Source organism: Bactrocera latifrons, unplaced genomic scaffold (genome assembly GCF_001853355.1).
Source record: "Bactrocera latifrons isolate USDA-ARS-PBARC rearing strain unplaced genomic scaffold, ASM185335v1 scaffold_105, whole genome shotgun sequence".
Classification (NCBI taxonomy): Eukaryota; Metazoa; Arthropoda; class Insecta; order Diptera; family Tephritidae; genus Bactrocera; species Bactrocera latifrons.
The window spans coordinates 247527-275126 of NW_017534464.1; the positions used below are offsets into that span (position 1 = coordinate 247527).

A 27600-nucleotide genomic window follows, 5' to 3' on the forward strand; every position below is an offset into this window, starting at 1 on the left:
TTGTAAAATGGAAGTAAGTAGTGCCTCACCTCGCTGATTGAAGATGGGACTGTCCTAAATCGTAATATAAGCGTTAGCGTCAGCGCCCATCACTAACGATTGTTTCCTTCTRGTGGATGTGGACGCTAGCCTTTGGAGCTCTACCGTTGGCGCCTCGCAATGGTGTGGCATATAGCAAGATGCAAGAAGTAGCTACTCCTCCCTGGAATCCTCCACTGCCACAACTGTCCAACAGATTATCTGGGAAAGACTGAAATAAAAATGGGCAAATAGACTTTCTTCCCAAAAATCACTGATCTCTCCTGGTTAACGACGCTAGACGCATATGTTGTGTAGTTTTCAGCCCAGCGTCCACGTTATCCGATGCAATCCATAGTTCYTGGACTAAAACCACGTCGCTACGTGGCTACTTTCTCTAAGCTGRGAAGAAGCTCGACAGATGCTATTTTACCTTTGTGGAGGTTTACTTGGAGTACTCTCACCTCTAGATTTTGGAACATCAGACTGCTGACTTTGTTCTTTCTCCACCGGAGGTGGTGGATAATGGAAGTAGCCATTCCGTTCCGAAGTCCTTTATCCATACTTCAACCATTTCCAGCAAGTTCCGGGTCCACCATGCGAGGACCGATAGTATACTGCTTCGATCCATCACTACCAGTTTCGCTCTTTTCCACAGGTTTGGAAGCATTCTGCTAACTTCCTTTACCCATTTTTACTCCGTTAAGATATCCTGCTCCATCAAATGACGGCATGGATGCGCTTGGTTCAGAGAATTTCCAATAGCATCATTTTCAATATTTCCTTTAGCATTTGTTCAAGCGGGTTACTGTCAAATGCTCTTTCGCAATCTCATTGGCTGCCGCCGTTGCCACGGACGTTGTTGGCTTGCCGACCGCATACTTCACGTCTAGCTGCACGGTTACTAAAGAGCACTTCGTTTTTTTTTTTTAAGAATGTTTTCTTCTCGCTTTCCGTCGGAGGCTGCCTCTTTCTAGCGATATATTCCTCAATGCGATTAGCTTACGCTGGATATCCGAGGTATTTCACTAATTTCGAGTGGCACAGTGCTCCCGGTTGTTCTTCACCTTATAGGCTAAGAAGAACTCTATAAACTTTTTAGTTAAATTTTTTCTATGTTTTGCCAGAAGGCATTAACTATCACGCTCTAACAAAAAAAATATAAGTTTTGCATAAAGAATATATAGCAGATAGATGAAAAATTTAATATAAAAAAAGTAATAATAATAATAATATTAAAAAAAACAATGTCAAGTTCAACATTTCACAACGTTATAAATACTTGCTTACTTATAAATTTGTTTAAGGTTAAAAAAATAAATAAATTATGGGAGCTTCAAAAAATGAAAAAGATAAATTAAAATAAAATAAATCATAACGCTTGCTCCTCAAATAATTAATTTAGAAATAAAAGTATTAATTAAAAATACAAAATAAAAAATTAAAAAATATATCTCAAGTGTTTTTGCGAATATTTTAATTTACATATGCTCTAAATGGCTTTTGAAATTCACTTCCTCACTTCATTGATAAAGCGTGCCTGCCCGAAGAGTGCCCGTACAAAAAAAAAATATATATATAAATGCTTATGATGAGCAACAGAAAGTGATTTATCATCGAATCGATGGCCATTGGTCAATGGTGGGAAAAGTTTAATGATCTGTATGTTTTTTGCGATTGTGTCGTACGTAGGCAAAAAGCAAGCGAGGATGGGTATTGCAAGCGAGAGGGTAAAGTAAATTGGCTTGACGGCAATTTTGTGTAAAAAAAAAAAAAAAACGGTAATTTCCGTAAGTGCAACGAAACTTGTTTAAACAAATAAGGCAAGTAAATATAACAGTCTGGTTAAAAATAGCTACAATGAAAACTACTCAGCAAAGCAAAAACTGTTGACGGCATTGTTTGTCAACAGGAATATCAATAAAGGACAATTGAGAGCAATAAACGTATTGACATTGCAGCCAACAACTCTTACACTGCTTTGAATGAGAAATGTATTTATATAATTTTGGGCGTCTGAGTGCTTCGGAGCGAACCAAATATAGATATTTACTTAGACAAAGCTTTTATAAATAAATACTTCAACAATTTATAAATAGAACTTAAACAATGCTAATTTCAAAATCTCTTTACATGACAAGTTCATGGAAATGCAAATAATGTCGCGCAGCAAACTGTAAAAAAGCAGGAAAAATTATAAACTCGACCAAAATAATTCACTTGCTCAGACACATCCATGTCATGCCGTGCTGCTAAAAACAAATGGAAAGGCCAATAAAAGCGGATTAGCGCTATCGTTAAAATAATTTCTCATTATAAATCAACATGTGTGTGGAAWTGAAATTGTTGTTTAATTTTCGCCTTATATAATTATTTGTGCTTATTGCCTCAGTGCGTTTATTTTCACTTTTCTTATTATTGTTGTTGTTACGCCAATTAATGTGCTGAAAAGCGCTACAAATGTGGCGCAACAACTTGTCGTCGATACAAGGTGAAATCCCCCCATACACACACACACTTACACGTACACATTAAATAGTATTCAGTAAATACTCGTGCTAGACGGTGCGCCGGGGCGTATGTGGAACATTGTGCTGCTAACCTATTACAAAGCAATTTGTCAAATTGATCGTGTGAAGGTTTCAGCAACAAATTCTRTTATATATCATGCGAATGCGTACAAAAATACTTACTATACTTAATTCATGTTTATTGAGTGAAAAGCGAAATCAAAGCAAAAACAAAGACATGTTTCAAAAACTCATAGCGAACATAAATAAATAGTGGAAATTATGTAAAGTGAAATGAAGTGAAAATTTATATTAGAATAAATTAGTAAAATTATTATTTTTAACTGTACCAAAGCTATAATAAGCTACACAGGTGAATTTTTATAGCRAAACGGGTGTACAAATATTTTTATCTTGGCTTTGATGGGTCAGTTTGTATGRCAGCTATATGCTATATAGTAGTCCGATTTGAACGAAACGTTCAGAGTTTGCAGAGTTTTCTTTACATGATAATCTGTGGCAAATTTCGCGAGTATATCTTGTCAAACAGAAGAGTTTTCTATAGAAGCATTTTATTTTGATCGATCAGCTTGTTTGGSAGCTATATGATATAGTGGTCTGATCTAGAAAATATCTGCAGATATTATAGCATTGCTTTTRACAATCATYTATGCCAAATTTTGTGAAAYTATCTTTACATATAAAARARTTTTCCGTACAAGGACCTCAGTTTGAGCGGTCACTTTGTATGACAGCTGTACGCTATAATAATCCGATCTAAATAATTTCCCAGAATATTAAATTATTGGCTTGGTAAATAATATGTGCTACGCTTTGTGAAGATATCTTTGCAAATAAAAGAATTTTCCATACAAAGGTTTGAATGTTTTCGATCACTTTGTATGACAGCTATAGCCTRTAGTGAACCGAAATCATTGATTTCAATAAGAAAGCATCTTCTTTGTAACAAAAGGTCGTGTGTAAAACTTCAAGTCGATACCTCAAAAACTGACTGGCTAGTTTGCGTATATGGAGCCAAACGGACATGGAAAATTGACTCAATTCGCCACTCTACGCATTTATGTATTTATGTATATATATTTTTTCGACCGCAGGGTTRCCTTCTAAGTTTGACAAACTTTGTGGAAAACTTAATATTCCACATATAATATTTATAAAGTTTTAAAATTATGTCTGCTGACTAAATATAGCCAACGCACTGCTTACATACAAACACATCCACTTTATATACAAACAAATATACATACTCTATATACATCTCAAACAAAAGTCAACGCCACCGCGCCTGCGATGATTGATGAGCGCTAATAAAGCGAAATGTTGCTTGAAATCGTAGTTGTTGTCGTCGTCGTTAAATGCTGCCATACCAAATACTTGCGATGACGTTGTTATTTTAATGGTAATGTTATGTTACTGCTGTTGCTGTTGCTGTATCTTTGCACAGCACACAGATTTGTKCAGCTTTATTAGCATATTCATGAAACTACTGCGAATAATTCTTCGGTTTATACAATATTAAGTATGCATCATTCGGCCAAAAGTGCCGCCTGCCCTTGGGGTGAAATGGCAATGCGGAAGCGGTAAATGTCGCTGAACGTCCTCTGCATACATCTTTTGCAATAACACATAWGTTTATATGAATGTCAAAGGTGTTTGACATGTTTTGTTTTGCCGGAATATCAACGTGCCGTGAAGGATGTCACCAAAGCATGATTGTTTTCGCAACTGATACAAAATATTTCAGTACGGTCGGTGTTGTATTTGTATTTGGTGGAGTGGGAAAGAAATATTTCAATAATACTGTCACTTCGTTTCAACTTCGGCAGAGAGTCAGAAGTGTTTGTCTTTAATAGAAATGGAAACAAATATTTTATTCCTCGTTATGTTCAATATAAATCATGAATTATGTTTATGATATGTATGAACTTATACATCTTCWTATATTTATAATGGCTTTGGATTACGATTCTATCCATCATCCATCCCCGCGAAGTACACGTCGATCGAAGCTAAATAATTTTCTGCCTTTGGGAAAATATAYCAACTCAATAGAGCTGGCAACAYATGGTTAACCCCTGTAGTTTTATGTTTTTCGTCTGATATTTATAATGATTGAATGAAAAATTCACAATTCTTCCGCTAAAAGAATGCAGGTGCTAGTACCCGTCGGTGAACATKTGGTATCCTTTTGCAACAGGAACTCTATGTTGTAACATCATATTTAAATGTATCGGAATCCTTGTGCTTGCAGGGAATTCCGGACGGGATAAGTATATTATCAGAAGTTATGCTGCCATTCTATGGAAGTATTGTGAATAAATATCTTGTTCTGGAGTCCACCAGCGTATACCCTACTTCTACTATTGTCAGCGGTAGACCAGTATTCTTGGATGTTGGCCAGCTAGATCAATCCCTTATTCAACATGACRTCGATGAATGCTAAAAATTCTTCTTTGGTAGCATTGTACCACTTGTGCCAAGTTGATTTTTGTGAAAGCCGTCTTTCTAATTTCTCCTTGCCATAATTGTTTGTTTCTTTTATTATGATACTAATTCTTTAGTAAAGTATAACGTAAAATAATCTATGGACTATTATATATTAGTTGGTACATTTATTCCGGTTATTCCTTCATGTAAATCAAAATTTATTGCGGCTGGGGGGAACKCTCGTTCCAGTAATATACTCCCACTCTTCATTTGATGATACGTTGTCATGTTGGCGTGTGTTTTMAGCGTACTGTAAAAAGGGTCTACCAAAATGGTACATATGGGATTCATTAAAGYTCATTATAAATATAAAAAAATAAGTTGAAGYTTSATTAGAAATATGAAAATACTTTTACCAATATTACCCAATATTATAATGGTAAGAGAAATGAACACATATTGAGCGAAAATCGATAGTACTCTTCTCATATTTGTCATATCTAACGGAACTTTAAGTAAACTAGAAACAAATATGATACTTTAGTAGCTACTTATAGAAAAAAAAACTATTTCCTTTAGAAAAATTTCTAGTGCGYTGAACTCTTTTATTAGGTTTTGTTATTGCGAACAGCTTGCCATTTACTTTATTTATAGCTATGTAATTTTAGAATCAGCGGGGCAGTAAGTTGTAAATACCAATGAACTTGTGTAGTCACCATAAGAATATTCACATTTTAACTTAAGAAAAATTATAATTTGTTGCTGATTTAGTGCGAGAGACATTTGATGATTTTTATAAAGAGCCAAGTATTGCCTAATGAAAATGTAAATAAGACCCGCATATGTAAAATGACGGCGCTGAGATTGTGCGGCAAATGCTTTCAGTGAAACTATGAAATGGTTAAGCTGGAAATTCCGCAAACAGCGGGAGCTGCTTCAATGTGAAAAGTTCTCGTACACTTCACAMACATTAAAAGTCGAGCCATAACACTGTTGTCATGCTTCAAATCGATAGAAAAAAATGTATGTGCACATTGTATATATGAAATATGTTTGTCTGCTATTTTATTCGYGTTGAAAAGCACACACATCCATTTCCTGCAGCGAAAAACTGAATTTTGAGGAAATTAATTTCAGATTTTATTTAAAGTGGATGCGTAAATACGCGCCTTTATTGAGCTGGCAGGCAAAATTTTCTTCGAAAATAAAAAAAAAAAAATACTTCGCAAAATTTCGACAGGGTCGCGCATAGTGAATTCTCGCGTATGCGTGTAGAAATTGCTTTTCAATGTAGGCAAAAGGTTTAATCGAGTTTTACACACAGCTATGCATTGACTGTGCATTTTTTGCACTTGCTTTTTGTTGCATTTGGTTGCGCAGCACTTTGTTTTCGAATGGCCTTCGTGTAGCSAGATTGTACCAGCTTGTTGCTGCCATTTTCAGTTATGCAAATTTCACGAGGCCGTGCGATATTCGTTGCAAAAGTAACATTACCCGAAGCCGGCTTGGCAAAAGTTCGAAACAAAAAAACAAAACACAAAAAAAAAACGAAAAAAAAAAAAACCGTGCGCGTGTACATCACATCAAATGAAAATCAACAGCAAACAATTTCTGTTCACTTCAGCGAAATGTATTATATATGTGTGTGTGTGTGTACCTGGAATTGGGCGCATGTATTCACTTCATACTTTTGTGCTAAAAAGCTTACTAGTTTTTCGCTAAATTTCACCTAAAAATTGAATARACGCGTTGCAGCCACTTTCCACTCAGCAACTTGTAATTGCGCATGCGCTGCGTATTCACMATTTTGAGTGCCATTATTGGTTTGGCTGCTATGCGCGTTAAAACTTAATTGCATTTGCTGCAGGTGAAACGTTTTTTCGTAACAATGTGTGTTCGCATACAATCAACGCTATCTTTCACTATCCACTATCTCTCTCTCTCTCGTTTTGGCATTTTTGCTCTTCATTTTGCGAAGTAATTGCTTGTAATGCGATTTATGGCGCGTGATTGAAAAGTTATGTTCGAAAGTACTTAAAATGTGTGTGCGTTTTGCCATACCACAGTTTTGTATATGTGTGTGCCCATGTAATTGCAAATAATCATATTAAACCCGYTTGTTGTGGTCACTGCACAGGTATCAATTTAAATTCAATTTCAAGCATTAAACAATTAAAGTTATTAACTGAGCAAAAWTGCCGTCAGAAAATCAACAAAGAACTAAATTGGATTATCCAATTAAAAGTGTGAAAGTTTCTATTTTTGTTTTCAATAGTTTTTAATTATTTATAACCACTATCTAGCATATGATTTCAAAGTAGAACTGAAGGCAATTTACGCAGTTCCCCAAAAATATWKAAAACAAGAAAAAACGTTAACTTCGGCTGCAACGAAGCTAATATACCCTTTGCAGGTGCATTTCTTTTAGTAACTTTGTGTGCAGTTTATATGGAAGCTATACGCTATAGTAATCCGATCTGAACAATTTTTTCAGAGATAATAATATTACCTTAAGCAGTAATCCATGTCAAATTTCGTGAAGATATCACGTCAAACGCAAAAGTTTTCCATGCAAGCCCTTGATTCCGATAGTTCGGTTTGTATGACAGCCACATGTGTATATGCTATGGTAAGCCGATCGGAACAATTTCTTCCGATATTACACTATTTCAATAAATGATTTATCTTCACGAAATCTAGTAAGAGTTATTACTAAATTTCGTGAAGATATATCGTTAAATGAGAAAGTTTCCCATGCAAGCATTCGATGATCGGATCATTCAGTTTGTATGGCAGCTATATGGTATAGTTAATCGATCTGAACAAGTTCTTCGGAGGTTACATAGTAGCCTTAGAAAATAATCTATACCAAATTGTGTGAAGATACCACGTCAAACGCAAAAGTTTTCCATACAARCCCTATATGTGACCTRGTCTACGAAAAGGGAGCTAACGTGCGAAAACTAGTTTTCTGGGAAACAGCTGTTAAAAATCTCATCTTCCATCCGAATCAACTAAATAGTGAAAATTGATTTTTTGGATTTTTTGACACCTAAGCCCCCTTTCCGTAGACCAGGTCACAAATGTTATAGTGGTCCGATATCGACAGTTCTGACAAATGAGCAAAATTTCAAAACGATATATTAAAAACTGAGGAACAGATAGACGGACATGACTAAGTCGACTCAGCGCAACATACTKATCATTTATATATATACTTTATAGGGTCTCCGACGCTTCCTTCTGGCTGTTACAAACTTCATGACAAACTTAGTATATCCTGTTCAGGRTATAAATATAATATAAGCTTTTGTTCTAACAGCTCTCCTAATAAGAAGAAAATTCTTATTCTTTTTCTTCTCTACATTCATCTCTCTTTAATCATCGTATGAGAAATWAAGAATTCTTTTTCTCCAACTTAAACTCGCAATTTATTGTATTAATCTTCGAAAATATTGAACACAAGTCATTCTGAAAAGCAAATTTTTCTAAKACCGCGCCACTAGCATTAAGGCCATATATATTTATATATAAAGTTTGTTCAAAATAGTTTGTTACAAACAAATCTTCAAAACATCGRCAAAATGGTGTCGCAAAATAGAGTTAATCAAGATATTTGATAACCTAAATTATCAAAAGCACATGGTGGGCATATTTTTCGCAAAAATTTGCTATATGTAGTCCTTTGTGAAGCCATAGAAAAGAAGAACTCCCTTGTTCGAAGCAAGCGCTTATTAGTCAATACAAAATTGCACAGGTCTGCGATCCCAAGTGCTTAAGACTTGACCTCCCAAACGCGAGACAGCCAAGAAAGAAGTGATGCTTCGTTTCCCCCTCACCGCTTGTATACATCTTCTGCAAATGGCGTCTGGTAAAATTCCCAACCCTACAGCATGGACGCTAATAGGGCAATGGCTTGTAAAAGCTTCTAAACTAGGGAGACGCTAGCCTTACTGAGGGCAAAGAGATCACAAGCTTCTGCGAAGCCCAGCTATCTAGTGGTAGAATACAAGAGGATAAGGGAGCACCGGCCCGCTCCCGGTTTTAGRATGCGTTCTCTTACTAGCTGATCAGCTTGGCAATTTCTTGCGGTTCCGCTATGGCCAGGCATYCATACCAGTCTTATCACAAAGACACACGATGATATTTACAGCGTCTTTAGGCACTTTTCGCTACCTTAATGGCTGCAACCTCGSCTTAAAAGACACTATAATAGTCAGAAAGTCTAAAGCTGTACTTGATTGAGAACTCGTGACAGTAAACCATTATCCTAACCCCAAGCTTTGAACAATCCTTAATGAAGATCCTCCTTTCTAAAGAAACTCCCTCGACAGTATATAGGCAAAGAAGGAGCATCAGGGTTCGGCTTGGCCACTCCATGRTCCAAGTGATCCGTTATGAAATCSAAARAATGAGAGAATATCCGAATGTTCACATACGTGTTCTTTCAAGMATCCAGATTCTCTGAGTCTGATAGCAGCAATCGCAGCCATACCACCTCTGACGATGTCTACAGACATTATGTACAATAATATTGACGGAACYAGGTCTTATCTTGAATACGTTTGTTCCCAAATAGACTTCTCATGCTATTAAATCTCACACTTCCTTGTTCCCGAGTTCAATAGTTCAATAGTTCATTACTAATATTACTCTTTAGGAAGGTATTTTGCAATCAAAACGAAAAACAATACTKATCATACTGTATAAATAAAATAAATACTTAAAATTGTAAAAAGTACTATTTCATTTTSCATACACTTCTTATAAGCCTCGGCTGTATGGTCTTCAGTGCCTTTAGTTTATATTGGTTTTATAAACCCGTTTCTTGTCACCAGTGACGATGCGTTTGTTAAATGTAGAGTCCTCAGCTGTGTTGTCAAGCATATCTTTTACTAACTCTCCTCGACATTTAGATCGAGCTGGCTSTTCATACCTTAAATATTAACCATAATATGTTGAGTTGATCCATAAGAAATGTTAAGATCCTCCACTAACTCTCTAATACCAAAAAGAAGATTYTCAAACATTGCTTTTTTTAACTTATTCGATGTTCGCGTCGTCATTAACAGAGGGGGATGGGTGGATGGATTTCAACGACTTCACACTCAAGCACTTGTGCACGTCATAAAGTTCACTTTCCAAAATATTTCAGCAACGTTGACAGCAATTCCGTAGCCGGAAACAATATTTTTAATTTTTATGTATTCATTTTGTACTCGCAGTTTAAATAGACGAGTCGGGGTCAAATTTGGTACAAATGTGCATCATTTTTCATAAGAAATAAATTTAATAAACTACTATATTAAATATTTATAATAAATATGTATTACTACATGTTCTCCAAAATAAAAATAATATTAACAGCATCCGAATTCTCTACTGAGTAATTACCGCAGCTGCTGATTCGGTTATTCGCTAGTGCAGTAGCGAACAGTCGCAACATCGCTAATAGCTGTGTGAATGCAGCCCTACAGTCATCAGCTGATGTAAACAAACAAAACGCAGTGAAGCGGCAAAATTAAGTGATAAAATTTGTGGAAAATTGGTTAAAAGTGATTAATTATTAAATTTGTTCCAATAATCAATAATTTGAGTGTGTTAGATTAATATGTTTGTGATTTTTGTGATAAAGAATATTTGCTGATAGAGTTTGTGTGCATTTCATACTAATTCGAGCAATTGGTCGTKGCCGGCTGCTAATAAGGTATGTGCATAGTTTTCAGTGTTCTTATTATAATTTTGGAGTTATTAAAATTATAAAAAATAAGGCTTCAACTGTATAAGAGAAATATTAAAAGAGATTTTTAACAACGCTCAAAACAAAAAGCGCTGCAATACAAATATTCGAAAACAGCACAATAATGGACTTACAAACATACAACCASCGATTTGTTTAAAAAATAATAGCAAAATATGTGTTAAAAATTTACCAAATATTRTTGCAATTAGTCAATGTCGGCGAAAAAGTGGTACACAGCCACATTACTCAACCGATATTCAGCACAAACAGTCCCACCCCGCCGCCTTTTCCCACACACACACGGTATGCAACGCTCCGCAACTGTTGCGTTGCCGTCATCTTTCATGGAATCGCCTATAAAATGATTAATTTCGCTTRCATTTGTAATAAAAATGCAAAGTTACGTAAGTTAAATTAAAAATTAAATTAAAATTAACTGCACAACAATGTTTACAAAATGTTAAACATGGTGTGCTACYGATATCTGGGTGACACCAAAAGTCCAATAAACAACAAAAAACAACAAACTCATATATATTGCGCGTAAAATCGTTGCAGTGCTTGCAGTTTATACAAAATGTATGTACACACAGATCCACATATCCATACATACATACAAACGTACAGGCATTCGCTTGTGGTGGAATATGGACTGCAAATCATAAAACTCATTTAATAAGCTTGAAGAAACACAAATGTAGGACATTTAGCTATAATATCGACAGCACAAAATTTTTCATAGCACCAACTACATGCTTTGTTTATGGCAACTTGTCCTTGAGGTAGTCCCATTTTGTTTATTCACTACTGTATGTGGATATTTTTAGATAGCAAGCAACCATAAAATAGTGTGCTATCCTTGACATGGTACGATGCACCAATTACTTGATYTCTATTTTAAGAAAAGCTGTGTATAAAAAGATTATAGCGTTTTWTTCTTGATAGAGTTCGAAGCCATAAGATTGATCTGGATATATTTTGACCTTCATTGTCTCTTCTACATAAATATTCAATTAGTAAGTCATATTTAATCATAACCTTCATTTGAAACCCTTCTCTAAATAATTTAAAGAATTTTTTACAAATTCTTTCCAGTTTTTTTTTATAGTAATAATAATAGTAATTCAAATTTCTGGTAAATGTTCTAGCAGTTCCGAACTGAAATATTTCTATGGAAGAGTTTAACTTTACGTATGGGAAATTTTTTATTTATATTTCTTCATTCACATTTTGATCTATTTGAAAACAWACCTAAATAAATAATTACATTTTCYGTTATCAGTCATTCCGAATAAATATTTAATGAGTTTTGTTTAACACCCAGTCTACTCTGTTGCGCTTTGTTATAACTTCATAATTTGTTTGAACTGTATTTTTTGAATTTAACTTATTTCATTCATGTTTGTCAAAATAAATATGCACGTGCTTCATTAAAATTTTGGCAGACTTTTTGGCGCGTTAATTTTCCACGCTTTGCTGATTTCAATTAAGATTTCCAAGAAAATTAAGGCAGACACGTAAACGGATGAGCGCTAAAWTTTGTGAGTTTGCATAATGTTCACTTGCTTGAGTAAAGTTTAGTTGTTAACGCCTGCTGTTTGTTTTTATAGTGAAGAAAATTAGGGACATTCGGTCAAAACCATATCGCTCTAGCATTGGGATGATTTAACTCATTTCTAATATTGCGTTCTGATGGCAACCGTTATTGCCAGTCTGAAACCCCACCTTCTTCAGAAAGATTGTCGTATTCTAAAAAGATTTACTTCCAAGTCTTTCTTTCACTTTTGACTCCTTCGCTACCTGGTACCAAAAAAATCGCAGATGAAACTAAAGGTCAGAGTGATCAGTACATATGTATATGTTACAAAAGTAATAATTGATAAAACGAGCTCTGCTAGTCGAACATATAGAAAATTCGTGAGCATGCTTGTAATACGATTTTACTTGTTATTAGGGTTTCTCCACTAGTCTATGTTTCTGTTATAGTATTAGGTGATTCCACAATTTTCACACAGTTTTATAACAAACTGTGTAAAATGCTGCAGCCAATTTGGCGACCCGCTCCCAGCCGCACCTCTGGTGATCAGACGTGGCAAATATAGTAGACTTCAGACTTCAGCGGACTCTTAAACTGAATAAGTAGGAGTTGCTTTTAGCCGTGACCMGAGGCTCCGCACAGGTTGGCTAACGCATCTTACACCAGAGTTTTTCAGGTTTACAGCAGCGGTCTACGCAGCGAAGACGCAAGTGTAGTGTATTAAGTATARCCCTAAGACTGTAACTGCTTACCAAGAATTATGACTAAACCCCTTTACCAGTATCAACACCAACAATAATATCAACCTTGAAGCCCCACACAGAATCATTATTTCCAACAGGCACTGCTCTGGACTGAGTAAGCAATTGAGAAGTGAAGTACTCTCTCGACTAACGAAAACCAACTCTAACTCATTATCCCCGTCCTGCTATATGGTGCGCAGGCTTCGACAATGACATCATTTGATGAGTGGTACGATGAGCTGTACGAGATATACTATAGACATAGTTCAGCGAATTAGAAAACAGCGGCTGCGCTGGCTTTGTTATGCTGTCCTGAAAGAAGRGAACACTTTGTTTGGAAGGTTTTTGATACAAACCTCCACTCCATTGGAGAGACATGATGGAGAAGCAGCTGGTTGCATTCTGGAATCAGCGCTAAATAGCGAAAAGAARATACGACYKGCGCGCTGTTGTTAACTCGGCTATAACCGCGTAAYCGGTGTCTACACTAGTAAATAAGAAGAAGAATATCTACAGGTACGGACCGAATTACTAGTCGGAATTTTTAAGAAAACAAGGAGATCAAAATATTATTCCTTTGATCAATACGACAAATATATTTAACAATGTAGTGTGATATTTTCAAACCGATCGTTTCAGCCGTTCCCAAAGAATTTTKCTACCGATTGGACTAATTTAAAAAGTTCTTAAAAATTACGATTRTTTATATTAAATCTTAAAACTTAGGGTATGTATTTTGGTTTCTACTAAAAATCATAATATTTTCCTTTACCTTCATTTAATCGTAATTGGTAGCGCCCGAAGATATACACACACCTTCTTATCTAAAAATGTTTATAATTCGATTATTAATAGTAGTATTCAACGTCAAATAAATCACTGGCGTTACAAGTTTAATTGCAAGTAAATCAGCTTAATGAACCCACGTGCTAGACAAGCCTTCTGTAATTCGTGGAATTAATTTCCCATAAGAATTTTTCAACTGCATTGAATACTTRACTGACAGTCCAATGACAATAGCAAAGTTATAGCGAAAGAATGAAAACAAAGAATTAAGAAAGAGTAAATTATATGTATATGTATGAGTGTATGRAAATCACTGCTGAAAACCAGMTGGAAAAGAAGAAATTACTAATGAATTAAAGCCAACAAAGGAGTGTAGTGATGAGCAATTATTTGCATATGTATAGGCACGTGTTAACAGTACATTATGCGCAGCACTGAATTAAGTTGCGGCCAAATAAAAAAAAACCGATGCGAAGCAATAAAAACGCTAATTAAAAATTCGCCAAGAATGATTTGCTGCGAAGCGATTGTTAAACACGTAAACAAATAAACTTGCTGTAATTGTTATCGAATTGGTAGTCAGCAGACCAGGACAGATAAATTGCAAACAAAACAAAATAAAATCAGTTGCACCGATGCTATGATACCCTCTACATGCAAGAAAAAAGCATCCATCTAGCAGTTTGATTTTGATCGGTTTGTTTGTACGATGGATATATGATATATTGTTCCGAGGATATATGATATAGTGGACCGATCTGAATTATTTGTTTGGAGGTTATTGCGTTGCCTTGGTGAATAATGCGTGCCAAATTTCGTGAAGATTTCTTGGCAAATAAAAAACATTTCCATACAAGGACTTCGGTTTGATCGGTCAGTTTGTATGACAGCTATATTATATGGTGGTTCGTTATCGGCAATTCCAACAAATGAGCAGCTTCTAAAGAAGAATTCAACGTATGCTAAATTTCAGATCGAGATCTCAAAAACTGAGGGACTAGTTCGCATATATACATACGTACGGACATACTGACGGGCATTACTAAAACGACTCAACTCGTCTCACCAAACGTTTATATGTATAAATGTTATATATTCGTATATTATATCTACTCTTTATTGTCTCCGAAGCTGTCTTCTGGCTATAACAAACTTCTTAGTAAACTTAATATACCATGTTCTGGGTATAATAACAGGGCCCAACAGCAGGAACATTTTTAAGAAGAAAAACGACAACAATATACATTAAAAATAATTCCGCAAACGAAGAGCCAACGAATTGAGGCCAACGAAAACATGCTGTGACACTTGGTCTCGCCTCGTGTTCAGCCATTTGTTTATCGGCTGGCGGCACTGTTGGGCGCTGTCGTGGCAGTTGTGTGCGCCAACAATAACCGAAAAAGTACAACCACATATCAATTAACGCTTTTGAGCGACTGGCAATTGTTGCGGCACAAATGGTTGCTGATGTCAACTGCCAGTTGGTAGGCGGCAGTTAACATACAACAGTCCTACGATGTCGCCTCCAAGGCATTCCAGTCTGATGAAAGGCGCTGGAAGTTTACAACGCGGGAGTAAATACCAAGCAAAGCAGAGCAAACGCGCGAGACGCTTGTGCTGAAAGGGTATGTCAAATTGCTGCCTGTAACTGTCATGTTCTACTCACACTGTGTTGCGCACACTCTCATGCACACACTTGTGTGTATATACACACACGCGCGCAAAGTGTTTATTTTGCACTCTCAGTTGGCCATTTCACCGCAAAATGCTATTGGGAATTGTATTTAATGCTGACCGTATTTTCCATACAATTTTCGCCAATGACACTTTCCTCAGTCGTTTGTCACAGCAACAAGTTACTTGTGCACACACATGTACTCGTATTCTCAGTTGTTTGCGTCCTCGGTGTTGTGGTCAATTTCATGTACGCTTTAGTGCTTTTAATGCATGACAAAGTTGAAGAGATCATGTTAGTTGACGCTATCTAAAAATGTAATCGAAACCAATTCCCTCGATAAACTTTGAAATCTGAAAGCTGTTTTCAAATAGCTAAAGCTGAAAGTTATATTGAAGGTTCAAGGAATAGTACAATAACGTAAACAGATACTTTGAAATGGTGATTGGCTCGATTTTGCCTTCATCAAGGCTACTAAATATATTTATAGCCTGTTCAGCCTATTAAAATTAATATTTTTATTATTTTACAATTTTCATTTCAATTCTTTTGGTCTAATTGTCACGGTACTTTCTGCTCATTGATATTCAATAGCTCTGTAGATTTTGTTATAGTTGTTTTTTCATGAAACCGTTATTAACTTCTTTTAATCCAGGGATAATGGGATGCCCAACTTCTCTCTCACTGGAAGTTGCTAAACGTCAAAACCTACCGAACTTTGACAGTTGACTGGATTGAGTAGGTTTTGACGTTTTGCAATTGGAATGACTGGAACGGCCAGATTGAAACGGAGGAATTTATTGCCGCCGTTCAAGATCGCTAATAAAAATTTAAAACAATAAAAATAAAAGATCATGCGAAATTTAAATATATATCATGAAACGTTTTGTAATTTGATTCATAATAGAATTAATATTCTATTACAAATGATTAAAAACATTTATTAATTGAGAACTAACAGGCTTAATTCACCTTATTAAGTATTGAAATATCGAAAGTCAGTTGCTTTAATATACCATAAAATCCTAAAAAAAGAATTAAGTAGTTTCGCCATATATTAAAAGTCCAATATATAATAATTTGCAATCGTAATAAATGTTGGGTATGTTAAAAATAAAAAAATAAAAAAATCGAAAACCAATTTTTTTTTGCTTATCATATACTTGTACATACATATATATTTGAAAATATTTTTGGAAAAACGTTGATCTGGCAAATAGTTCCAGAAATTTGAACTATTTCTTTAACTTGTGTATTATTTCCCTAAAATTTAAAAGCGAAATGCTATTTTTCGAGTCGGTGAGAAAAAATTGTTCCGAGACTGCGAGACCGATCTACCTTCTAAGATGTGTATATTTGTGAAAATATGACCCAATGAATAAGATTTTTGATAATTTTTTGATTTTCGAATTTGATTTCATTTTACTGTGAAAAAAAACTCCTCACGGCTATACTCCTTTTTCGGTGGTCCTTACGGAGATCAGCGAGGGGATCAATCGTCAATGGTTGAATTCTTAAAAAAAAAAACAAAAAAATGTGAATTTACGAAAAAATACGTTTTTTCTTACATTTTGGTGGATAATATCCGTTAGTATAGACCATTAGTTCAGCTCTTAATATTTTCTGCGTTATATGTACGTGTGTTCTGCTGTTAGAAAAAAGTTAGGATTTAAAATTTCGCATTAGGAAGGCCGGTACATTTTTTCTCTGAGTTGGTGGAATTGTCTGTAAGATTTGCCAGGTGTCTGCTTGTCCAAACAATCAAAGATTTGATATTTGAAAATCGTGGGCCGACAATTGGAGTCATTGCTGATAGTGTTGGAATACCGTTTGACTCAGCTTCAACCATTTTGAACAACGTGTTATATCTCATACGCATCAAATCTCGATTGCTACCAAAATCGCTCAAGTGCAAACTTACTTTTTTGCTAAAATCTCGGTTCATATCGCTTCCCTACCACCACCGTGTTCGCCTGATTTGACTCCGTTCGACTTCTGGTTATTTAGCAAAGTTAAAAGGCCAATAAGGGACGACGTTGTGACACAATCGAGGAGATAAAAATCTAATCGAAGAAAGTGATGAAAGTTATACTAAAAAGGGACCGACTTTGAAAAACCATTTTGAGAAAAACGCGTTGCGAAAATTTTTTTTGAAAATTCTAACAGTTATAACATACAATGGAGTACAATTTTCTACATTATTATTATTAGGGATATGTGGGATGTAACTCGCATAAGAGCACTTTTCTATAATCTCGCCACCCCCATCATATCGAATGTCAAAACAGCTACTAATAGACTAGAAAAACTAAATTGACCAAAATTGTCTGCTTATGTTAACATAATTTCAAACTAAAATAAGCCGCAATAATATTCTCGAATCTAAAACCAAATAAGTTCTTCCCACGCACATTTTACCATTTAAGGCCAGCGTACCAAAACAAATACACACACATGCCAACAATGTCAGCAAAAATTATTCCAATTCAATACTCTTAATAGCAATGTTTATTTTAATTATTTAAATTGACTAATATTATTGTTAAATACTAACTTCCTATTTGCTTTGACTTGTTTATCTACGAATTACATGCAAATGCTTGCGTTTCCACAAAACCAAAACAAAAAAAAAACAAATTCTGTTGCAACTATTTGTTTGCTTGACCTTGCAATCAACCAGTGCACTTAATTTACGCAAAAACAATTTTAATAAACCGCTAATTCGTAGGAATGAAAATTATAAGACACATGTTGTTTGACAACGCAGAGGTCTTTTTATTGAGCACGCTGCCGCCGTGGGCAAGGACTTAGGCAAAGCAAATATTCATTAATTGTTTTTTTTAATTTTTTATTTTTTTTATTTATATTCACGCAGACAAATAAATTTGAAAGCAAGTTCAAGATTAGTTATGAGCATATTCCAATACTGATTGGTTTTTGCAAATGGTCTTGTAATAAATAATTAATGTTATTAAGTATTAAGCCCACGGCATTATTTATTTAATTTGAAACGGAAAGCCGCATCAATGAAAGCGGAAGTCACCGAGCAGAATGGGTGTGTAGGAGAAAAACGCCTCTTTGCACAGTTCATTTAGCCTAATGGGGGAAAAATTGTAATACTTCGTTGACAAATTTACTTTCCTATATTATACGTATACTCGTACGTATATACATATATATGTATATATGCATGTTTGTATGTATCTGCTGGCGTGTATGCTCGTTGCTTCAATTCAGCAAAATTTTATTAATTTTTTTTTGTTTTTGTAAAATAAAAAATTGCGCGAAATTTCCATTTATCTAAATATAATTCTGCTTCCACATTGTTTAAAAATATATAAGAGCGCATATGCATATGTATTTGACATATGTCACCTTACAAAAATAACCCAAAATAAGATGTTAAGCGCCTTTGACCACATTAATTTAATTTGTAGAAGTGAAAAGATAAATAAATATTTCGTTAAACACAATAAAATTCGAGCAAAAGTGTATAAGCAAATTTACAAAAGGTAAGAATAATGAACATTAAATGCGCCTACTATATATAAAAGTAAACATTAGGGTGGGTAAAAAAAAAAAACAAAAAAAATTTGTTTCACCTTACACTCTGAAAAACTGAGTGATATGCACCTCATATAAATCGATTATTTTTTCACTTTATGATTACTGAAAAACTTTTTGGTAGGCATCTCAAATACCTTTTTTACTAATACGAGCTGTTAATACTAATTTGACACTTCTCTTCTTTTCAGTTTGCCGTTTATACTCGAATAGCGTATATTAAGTTTGTTAAGAGTTTGTAACAACCAGAAGAAAATGTGTTCTTAGATCGGCCTATTATAAAAATGAAAACTCTATTTGTAAAGATATTTACACAAAATTTGGTGTGGATTATTTTCCAATCCCTCGCTTCTAAGATTCATTTTTCCCTTATAAAAAGAATAATTCATGTCGCTGTGTATTTACTATCCGAAGAAATTATATCTTTGGTTTTGTAGATGGCCTTAAAAAATTCTTTTATAAACTCCACTGCTCAAAAGTTGTTATAAATATCATTATAGGTATAAAATTCATGCACAAAAAAAAATTAAAAAAAAAAAAACATATTAAAAAGGAATACTTTTTTGACCCACCCTAGTAGTTTTTTTTAAATTTAAAATTAAGCGCTTGGCAACAAATTATGAAAAAATATATATATAAATGTATAAAAAAATAATATTTTCTTTGCTTTGTTGTATTTAAAAATTTAAATTTAAATATACAGCTTATGGTTGACAAATTAAATACATATATCTTTCATATATCAATTGTCCAAAGCTCGCCGCCGCTTCCGCTTACGTATTTGCACACATCGAGCACGAGAGGGCTTGTCCGCAAGTGACTGTGACTTGCTGAATGTGCCTTTCACGTGTACAAAAACACTCCTCCGTTGGGGCATAGACTTTCGCTTTTGTTTACACAAATATGCAYATTTCGCTGATTGTTGAAAATATTCCATATCGCGGCCAATGATAATTGAATGTCTCACCCGCGCTCATTTCCATAAATTGTTGCCAATCCTCCTATGCATAATTTCGGGCTTTCGGGTGATATTCACTGTGTATGCACTTCCGCCTAGAATCATTAGCATTTGCCTTTTCACACGCTGGCGCTGATCAAATATTACGAAAATTTATAATTTTAGCCAGCAAAATAGCAATTCAGCAAATGGTGGGCGTGTGGCCATATGCTAAACGAATTTAATCACATTTTCCAGCTGTTAGCGAGTGTGTAAATTTACCATTGCTGCCGCTAATCAAATTGGCAAGTGCACTATTTTGTTTGGGCGAAGGTGTGAAATCTTAAATATTTGCGAAAATTTTCGAATATTTGATTTTCCAAATAAAATTTGTGTAGCAATTCGCGATTTATGGCACTAGCTTTTGTAAATCGTTGTCGTAAATGTCTAAATTCGTGTAAATTACAAAAGCAAACTGCGTAGAATTCCAAAAACACGGCAAGCAAATTTAATAGTAAGCAAATATTTGTTTAGTTTGCGGCTAAAGTTCAAATAATTAGCAAAATATTCTATGAATACAAAATTTTAAGGCATTCTCGTACTATTTTTAACTAATATCAAAATACAAGCTATAAGCTAAATAAATACAAGAATATAAGAGTTTTAGGGTTTGGGTACTAATTGGAATAAAGTTCAGAACGGAATTTCTCAAAGAACCAACAAAGTTTACCAACAGTGCCACAGCTTTTAATAAAGCTTTGTTTTCCAAATCAACAATAATTTGCTGCACGAACCCGAGTATAAAAATTCCAGAAGTTGTGTTTGATGTTTTGAGTCTATAACTTTAAGCCACTCGAATTTTTTCTAAAATTTGATCTACTATTTCAGAAAAGCATATACAGTCCATTTGTAGCTATAACATTTTTCTATCCTTATGGCAATTTATGGGTTATGGGAATAAAAAAAATTTTTTTTTGATACCGTGTACTGATGTGAGCTCCATTCCGGTGGGAGCGTTCTGTAAAGAGCAGAACAATTGGTAGTCAGAAGGGCCCAGGTATGCGCTATGAAGCGAATGAAGCAAAACTTCCAAGCCTTTGTTTTAAATATAGGTTTTTATCGGTCTTGCCATACGAATAATCCCACCAAATACAAAGCATTACCTTCGCATCATCGATATTCGGCTTTCCCGCTGATTTAGCTGGTTGGCTAGGTCATAATGGACCCATTTTCGTTACCAGTCACTTTACGATGAAAAACCGACTTATTTTGATATCTAAAATACCCAAAAAGAACAACAGCAATCGTCGACGGCAGATTGGAGCGAACTCCAAGGGCTAACTGCTCTCCGTCGTACCAGATTTAAGTCTCCGATCAGACCTTGTTCTTAGCTTTTGCTACTAAYAGTTGAACTCATTCAAAGTCGATATACGGATAAAGGTTTTGACTTTATAAAGATACTACATACTACATTTCAACTACTTGATAACTATTTTTCCCCTGAATAGCGTATATTAAGCTTGTCACGACGTTTGYAGCATCCATAAAAACATCGCAGAACCTATAAAATATATATATAAATGGTTRGCATGATGAGGTGAGTCGTTTTAGCCATGTTCGTTCGACAATTGACCTGTCCGTAAGACTATCCCTCTGTCTGTATACTATCTACTCCCTTAGTTTCGATATCGATATCTCAATCTGAAAACTAGCTTACATCCTTTCCTCCCCAAAAAGCTGCTAATGTGTCAGAATCGTACATATCGGATCACTATAGCATAAAGCTGCCTTACTAACTGAACGATCGGAAGCCAGTACTCGTATGAACAACTTTCACCAGATATCTTGAAAAAATTTGGCAAAGGTTATTGTCTAAACCGAATATATGGTTTCCATACAAATTGTTCAGATCGGATCACTAAAGCAAATAGCTGTCATTCCAATTGACCAATCAAAGTTAAGTTCCGTCTTCATTTGTGAAGGGTATTCTAGCTTTTTTTTGTTGTTTGGTCTAATAATGGTTGTTAGAATTGACTCTTCAAATACTGGCAAAGTCTTAAGTAAAAAAAAAAATTTGTTTTTGCATGTGTTTAAAATATGTAAATTAATTTCGTAAATGACAAGAGACATCTAGCAAAAAATCTAAAATTTTCCATGCAAGAAGAAAATGATATATTGCATTCAAACCATAGTTGCAAGTCACACTATTACTTCAAATAAAGAAAATAACAAATGTTTTTTTCATATTACCCTTAAAATCCGTTGTCTCGAACCCGGTTTTAGAAGCATAGTCTCTTAAAAGAAGTTGTTTAAAATAATCATTGAATATTTCCCACAAACGCGATTTTCCCGATTTTTATACTCCCTACCAACACTGTCAACCCACCCTAATACATACACATACATGTATATGAACAGATATATCGTTTTTCCTATCATTATGTCATTTTTATTTGGTGCCAACAAGCTCACTAGACTCAGTCGCATCACTTGTTGTTGTTTGTCACGTTTATTTGGTCGCCTAATTTTTGTGCTTATTTCGGAAATTATGTGAAAAGTTTCCACAAAAAAAAAAAGTGATAAAATTGTGTAGTAACGTAACCAAGCAGAAACAAAGTGAAAATAAAATAAATTTAAGCAGGCAAAAGAAAATCGCTGCTTTGGCACTTAAATGCTTAAGAAACCGTTGCTACTTTTTACGCCTGACAGCCACAGTACAGCGCAGCACTGTGACGTCAAAGCCAAATAAATGGCCACACGCTAATGCTATTATTAGCGTATGACATCGCTCTTCAATTGGCTAAGTTGGCTAATGCGAGGCTGACACTTTTTTCTATATTGTCTGCTGCCTTCCAGGAATTACCCAAAATTCAATGAATCACTTCGACGCTTTAACGGAAGCATGTATTGTACGTGTGTATAATATACATATATTTGTATAACGGCACATGTATGCATGTCTCTTTGTGTGCCAATGTTTGTTTTGCCATGGCCGCGAAGGCGCGAGCAAAGGAAGTAAGGTGTTAGCGCAGATATATRCGCGCTACTAATCTATGAGTAAACAGCTTATTGATGGAAATGCGCTGTTCGCAGTGAAATCTTTGATTACAGTACTCRTGGCAGGGCGTTGAAAGTTCGATGCTAAATTCATCCCAGTTGGTTTTTTAAGAATTAAAAAAAGAGCTTTTTATAAGGTACATATTTCGATAAGTATATGCAAGTATGTATACGAAAAAGCGTATATTTTCACTCGCGTAAACGTCGGCCCAAGTTCACACTTTATCGAAAATACTGAAATCGCGTATGTACGGTTTTTCCAGTGTATTACAATACTCATCGTCCATATTTTCAGTTGGCTKGCTTTCGTTTTCTCCTCTATCGAAGAAAAACTATAAGAAATGGCTTACAAGGTAGTTTCCAAAGTAAACAGGACTTCAAAAAMAACTAGAACAAATGGTTTTTCRACAAAGTCAATTTATTTTATCCAAAGTAGTCTTCTTCTGTTTCAATACAGCTTTTTGCACGGAACAAAAACATGTCGAACGAGTGTTTTCGCTCGTTGGCCGGTATGGCCGCCAGTATGTAATGCTTTTCTTTCCTGGGCAAATGCATTTTTCCGAAAAGGAAGAAGTCGCACGTTGCCATATCAGGTGAATACGGGTAGTGGTTAGTGGTTAAAATGTCATTTTTGRTCAAATAATCGTCCTTCGAATGTTGGATYCYGAGCAAGTTTTAGTCATCACTCAATTTGTGCGGAACAAACCGTGCAGACACCTTTCGTAAGCCCAAATGTTGGGTCAAAATGCGATAAATCGATGTTTTGGAGATGTTCAATTCCATTTCCATGAATTTCAATAATGATTTCGACTGATTTTTGATGAATTCACTAACCGTTTCGATGGAATTTCCGGTGATCCCCGATTTTGATTGGCCCACATGTTGAAAACGTTGAAACCGCTCGTGCACTCTGCAGAGAAGGTAATTTACGACTTCAACATTTTTGAAAAGAGATCTCACCATACATAGCTCGTGATATGTTCGAACTGTCGTTGAAGGATTTCAGAACAAAACTCGGAATGATGAGAATCTTTAGCTTCATCTCTTCGAAAGAACATCAATATACTATCTATGTACTAGAAATAATTTTTTGTTCCACCAATTGGCTTTATACGTTTTCTGGAGAACGGCTTCTTACTTGCTTACAAAGTGAAATTGTTTCGGTTATATAATATGTACCCAAAATATTATAGATGAATAATTTAATATATTTGTTTAAGTACAATATAAAGAGCTGATGGGAGTTTTTTCTGTTCGGTTCAGTTTAGAGTTAATAATAATTAAATTAAATCTCTAGGCTTTTCATAATATGTGAAGTAGTAACGCAATTAAGATTGGGTACAATCGGATCCGAACTTTGATCTTAAAATATTGGCAGAAATCTCGCTATATTACTGGTCACTTACAATTTTAGTACTTTTGAAATGATACAGTCTCTTCTATCATCTTCCGATCTATTGTCTTGCACATAATTTTTGCAGTTTTGCACCCAAATAGCTCGTTCCACTGGTTTTTGTTTTTCTTTACCATGCCTCTGACCAGATCGTCGTACAATGCATGCCTTTCCCAATGTTGATCACGTCTTCGCGTATTAGCCGTACACCATTATATCTCGTCCACGCTTCCACATTCCATTGCCGTCGTGCGTATGTGGTTTATCACCCAGTAAAAGTGAAGTTGCTTCTGGCAACACTTTCCACTGTTGCCCTGCTTCCCAAGACACTTCTGGCCGATATGAGATATAAGGTTACTGCTTGGCTTTCTATGTATTACCTGAAGGTGCATTGGAGGCCAGATCCGCGACTTTCGCAATAACAAAGATCTTAGCTTGAAATATACTGCAGCCACGTGTATAGATCTTTTTATATATATATTTTTTTTCTTTTTTCAAATTTCGTTTTTAACAAGTAGTTCTGGATTTATGACTACTTTCTGAGAGGGAGGAAGTCGCTCTCCCATACTGTAACTCGTAACATGTTTATATTATATTATTATTGTCTATCATTGCCCAGTTGATGTATCACTTTAGCAAACTATTTTTTATTTCTGAAGGGAGACTGAAAATATTTGAAATTTAAAATCTTAAAAACCTTACCTTAGTTAATTTAAATTGCTCACTTATGAATATTTTAATAATTCGTGAAGCGCAAGTATAATAGATTTACTATAGAACGCTTGTCAACCAAGTGACACACACGATAAAATTCATTGCAGCGGAAGAAATTGCACGAACGTGCGGCATTTCACAGGATCCTTTATGCGTTCGCGTTATGATAATGATACATCAGAGTATTGTTGGCACAAAAAAGCAACAAAGATGCGAATACCGCGAAGTAATTTACTTATATACATATGTATATACATATGTATGTGACCATATTTTATAGGCGTGGCAGTAAGTGTGCAAAAACAAAGTGGCTGAGCAAACACGCGAATCGAATAAATACAACTTATTTTTACACATTTTCATAATTGCACTTGCGTGTGTTAATGTATATGTAGCTATATATGTATAAGTCGATAATATAAGTACATAAATAAGAAAATCGCATAAGTAATCAGCCATTAAAAATGCTTTCGCCGCATTATGCCGCCGGCGACAATGACTGGCGTTAGTAAGTGGAATTAAATCTCTACAATCTTTTGCAAAATACAAACCGATTTACAAGCATACATATATTTACCTGAGAATTCGCACAATGAAAGCATACAGACACAGTGCAAGGCACAAAAAGTGCTGCCTTTCAACAATGTACAAACCCACCAACAACGCTGAGCACCCACTCAGCCAGACAGGCAGCCAGCCAGCGTGTGAGTTGCCTGCGGCGTCAACGCCGTGAGTTAATATTACAACAATGAATATGTTTGTATATGTACATATGTATGTGAGTGTTTAAATTGCTATGTGGCGAGTATTTAAGCGCGACAGCTTGGCAGTGATTAATCGACAGAAAAATAAACAGACAACTAAATCTAGGCTGAGGAATAAATAAACAAATATTTGATTTAAAGTAATATTAAAAGGGGATTTGCGAATAACCACACCATAATTACACTGCAAGTAAGTGCATTTATTAAGAAAGCAGACGCGCATATTTATCTCTGCATGTCTGTGGGCGAATGCAATGTCTTGCATTTATAAGGGCGAACCAATAAGTACTTAGTATAGAAAAGAAAAATAAATTTTTGATAAAGTGTGATTTACACTCATTTAAACCATCTGAGAGCTACGTTTTCTTGAGGTCTGTATAAGAGGTGTCCACATTCCGTTCAAATTTTCGATCCGCGAGTGAAATTTTGGAAACAAAATCAAATGTTTATTAAAAGGTTGGTAGCCTAGTTTGACCAATTCGTCCATAGCGACGGCAGAAAGCTTAATTTCTTCTTTGTCATGGCGGAAGAACATTTTTTTCTTCACGAATTGGTTTTTTTTTTTTTTTTTTTTTTTTGTTTTTTGCAATCAAACGTCAACCAGGTCTTAGTAGGAGCCGTTGTAGATCATACCTCTTGAACCTCACAGAACTGTCATCGCCTTCGCCGGAGTGGGTTCCTCACATGAAGTTTTCTGTTGATATCTGGTGTGTACCAGTGTAGTAGAACGGCTCGACGACTTTGTTCCATATCTCATAGATAGCACCTAATGAATCCCAGAAAAGGTGGGTGATAATCGTCTGGCCGATTAGACGGTATTTGACTTTTTCGGCGGAGTTTCTCCGTATAAAGATCAACGTTCCTTGATCTTTGGTGTACTCGTATATCAGTGCATCCATAATAGAACCGTGCGACCTTTTCGGTCCTGGATAGTCCTTGTAGATCGGACTTCATGGATCCCAGGAAAGGGTGATAGTAATAGACAGCCGTTGCCTTTTGCTTAGGGGATTGACCGTGTGAAGATTAAGTATAAGTGTAAGTAATCGCATTTAGTAAATCCAAAGAACCGTTGTTAATAACCCCCGAGTCAATACGAAAACATTCCTTTTCTTCGGAGTATTCTCCGAGTGCGATATCCACGGTTAGGCGTGTGAAAATCAACGTTCCTTGCTCTCCGTTGTACACCAGTGTATCCACAGTACCGTTTACCTTCTACCATTTAACTCTTCTATTTACAGGTAGTCCCATCTTCTAATTCCAAGAAACTGATGGTAATAATCTTCCAGTCAATAAGGCAATATTAGTCTTCTTCGGAGTATTCTCGCCGTGTGAAATCCACTGTTCCTGATTTCTAGTGCATGCCATTCGATATATAACAACAGGTTATGAAACTTATTCGGAGTTGAAACCTTGTTTTAAAATGGTTTTCAGGCCGCGCTTCTTGTCCGGATTGACAAAGCGCGGTACTCATTTTGTGAACAGCTTTCTCAGGCCTCTAACAAAATCTTTTGAGAGGTCTGAGATCTCAGCTATCTCAGTGTCTTTCTGTCCTCGATCTGCTAGTTTCGTTTCAAAGCACCCGAACTTACCTCATCAAAAGCCGATAATCGATTTTTAAGAATCGTCATTTCTCGTCGTTTTTTCTTTTTCTACGGATACCCTCGCGCTTCCAAAAATAACAAAAAAAAAAAAAAAAAACAAATTCTGTTGC

The 27600-nt window shown here is 35.3% G+C and overlaps 1 protein-coding gene across 1 annotated transcript in view; it reads left to right on the top strand.

Moving 5' to 3' along the window:
* Positions 1–10502: 10502 nt before the first annotated feature.
* Positions 10503–27600, top strand: part of LOC108969405 (putative GPI-anchored protein pfl2) — a gene marked incomplete in the record, with an annotated part of 63179 nt that continues 46081 nt past the window's right edge. The window contains 1 exon segment of the mRNA XM_018934102.1: positions 10503–10664.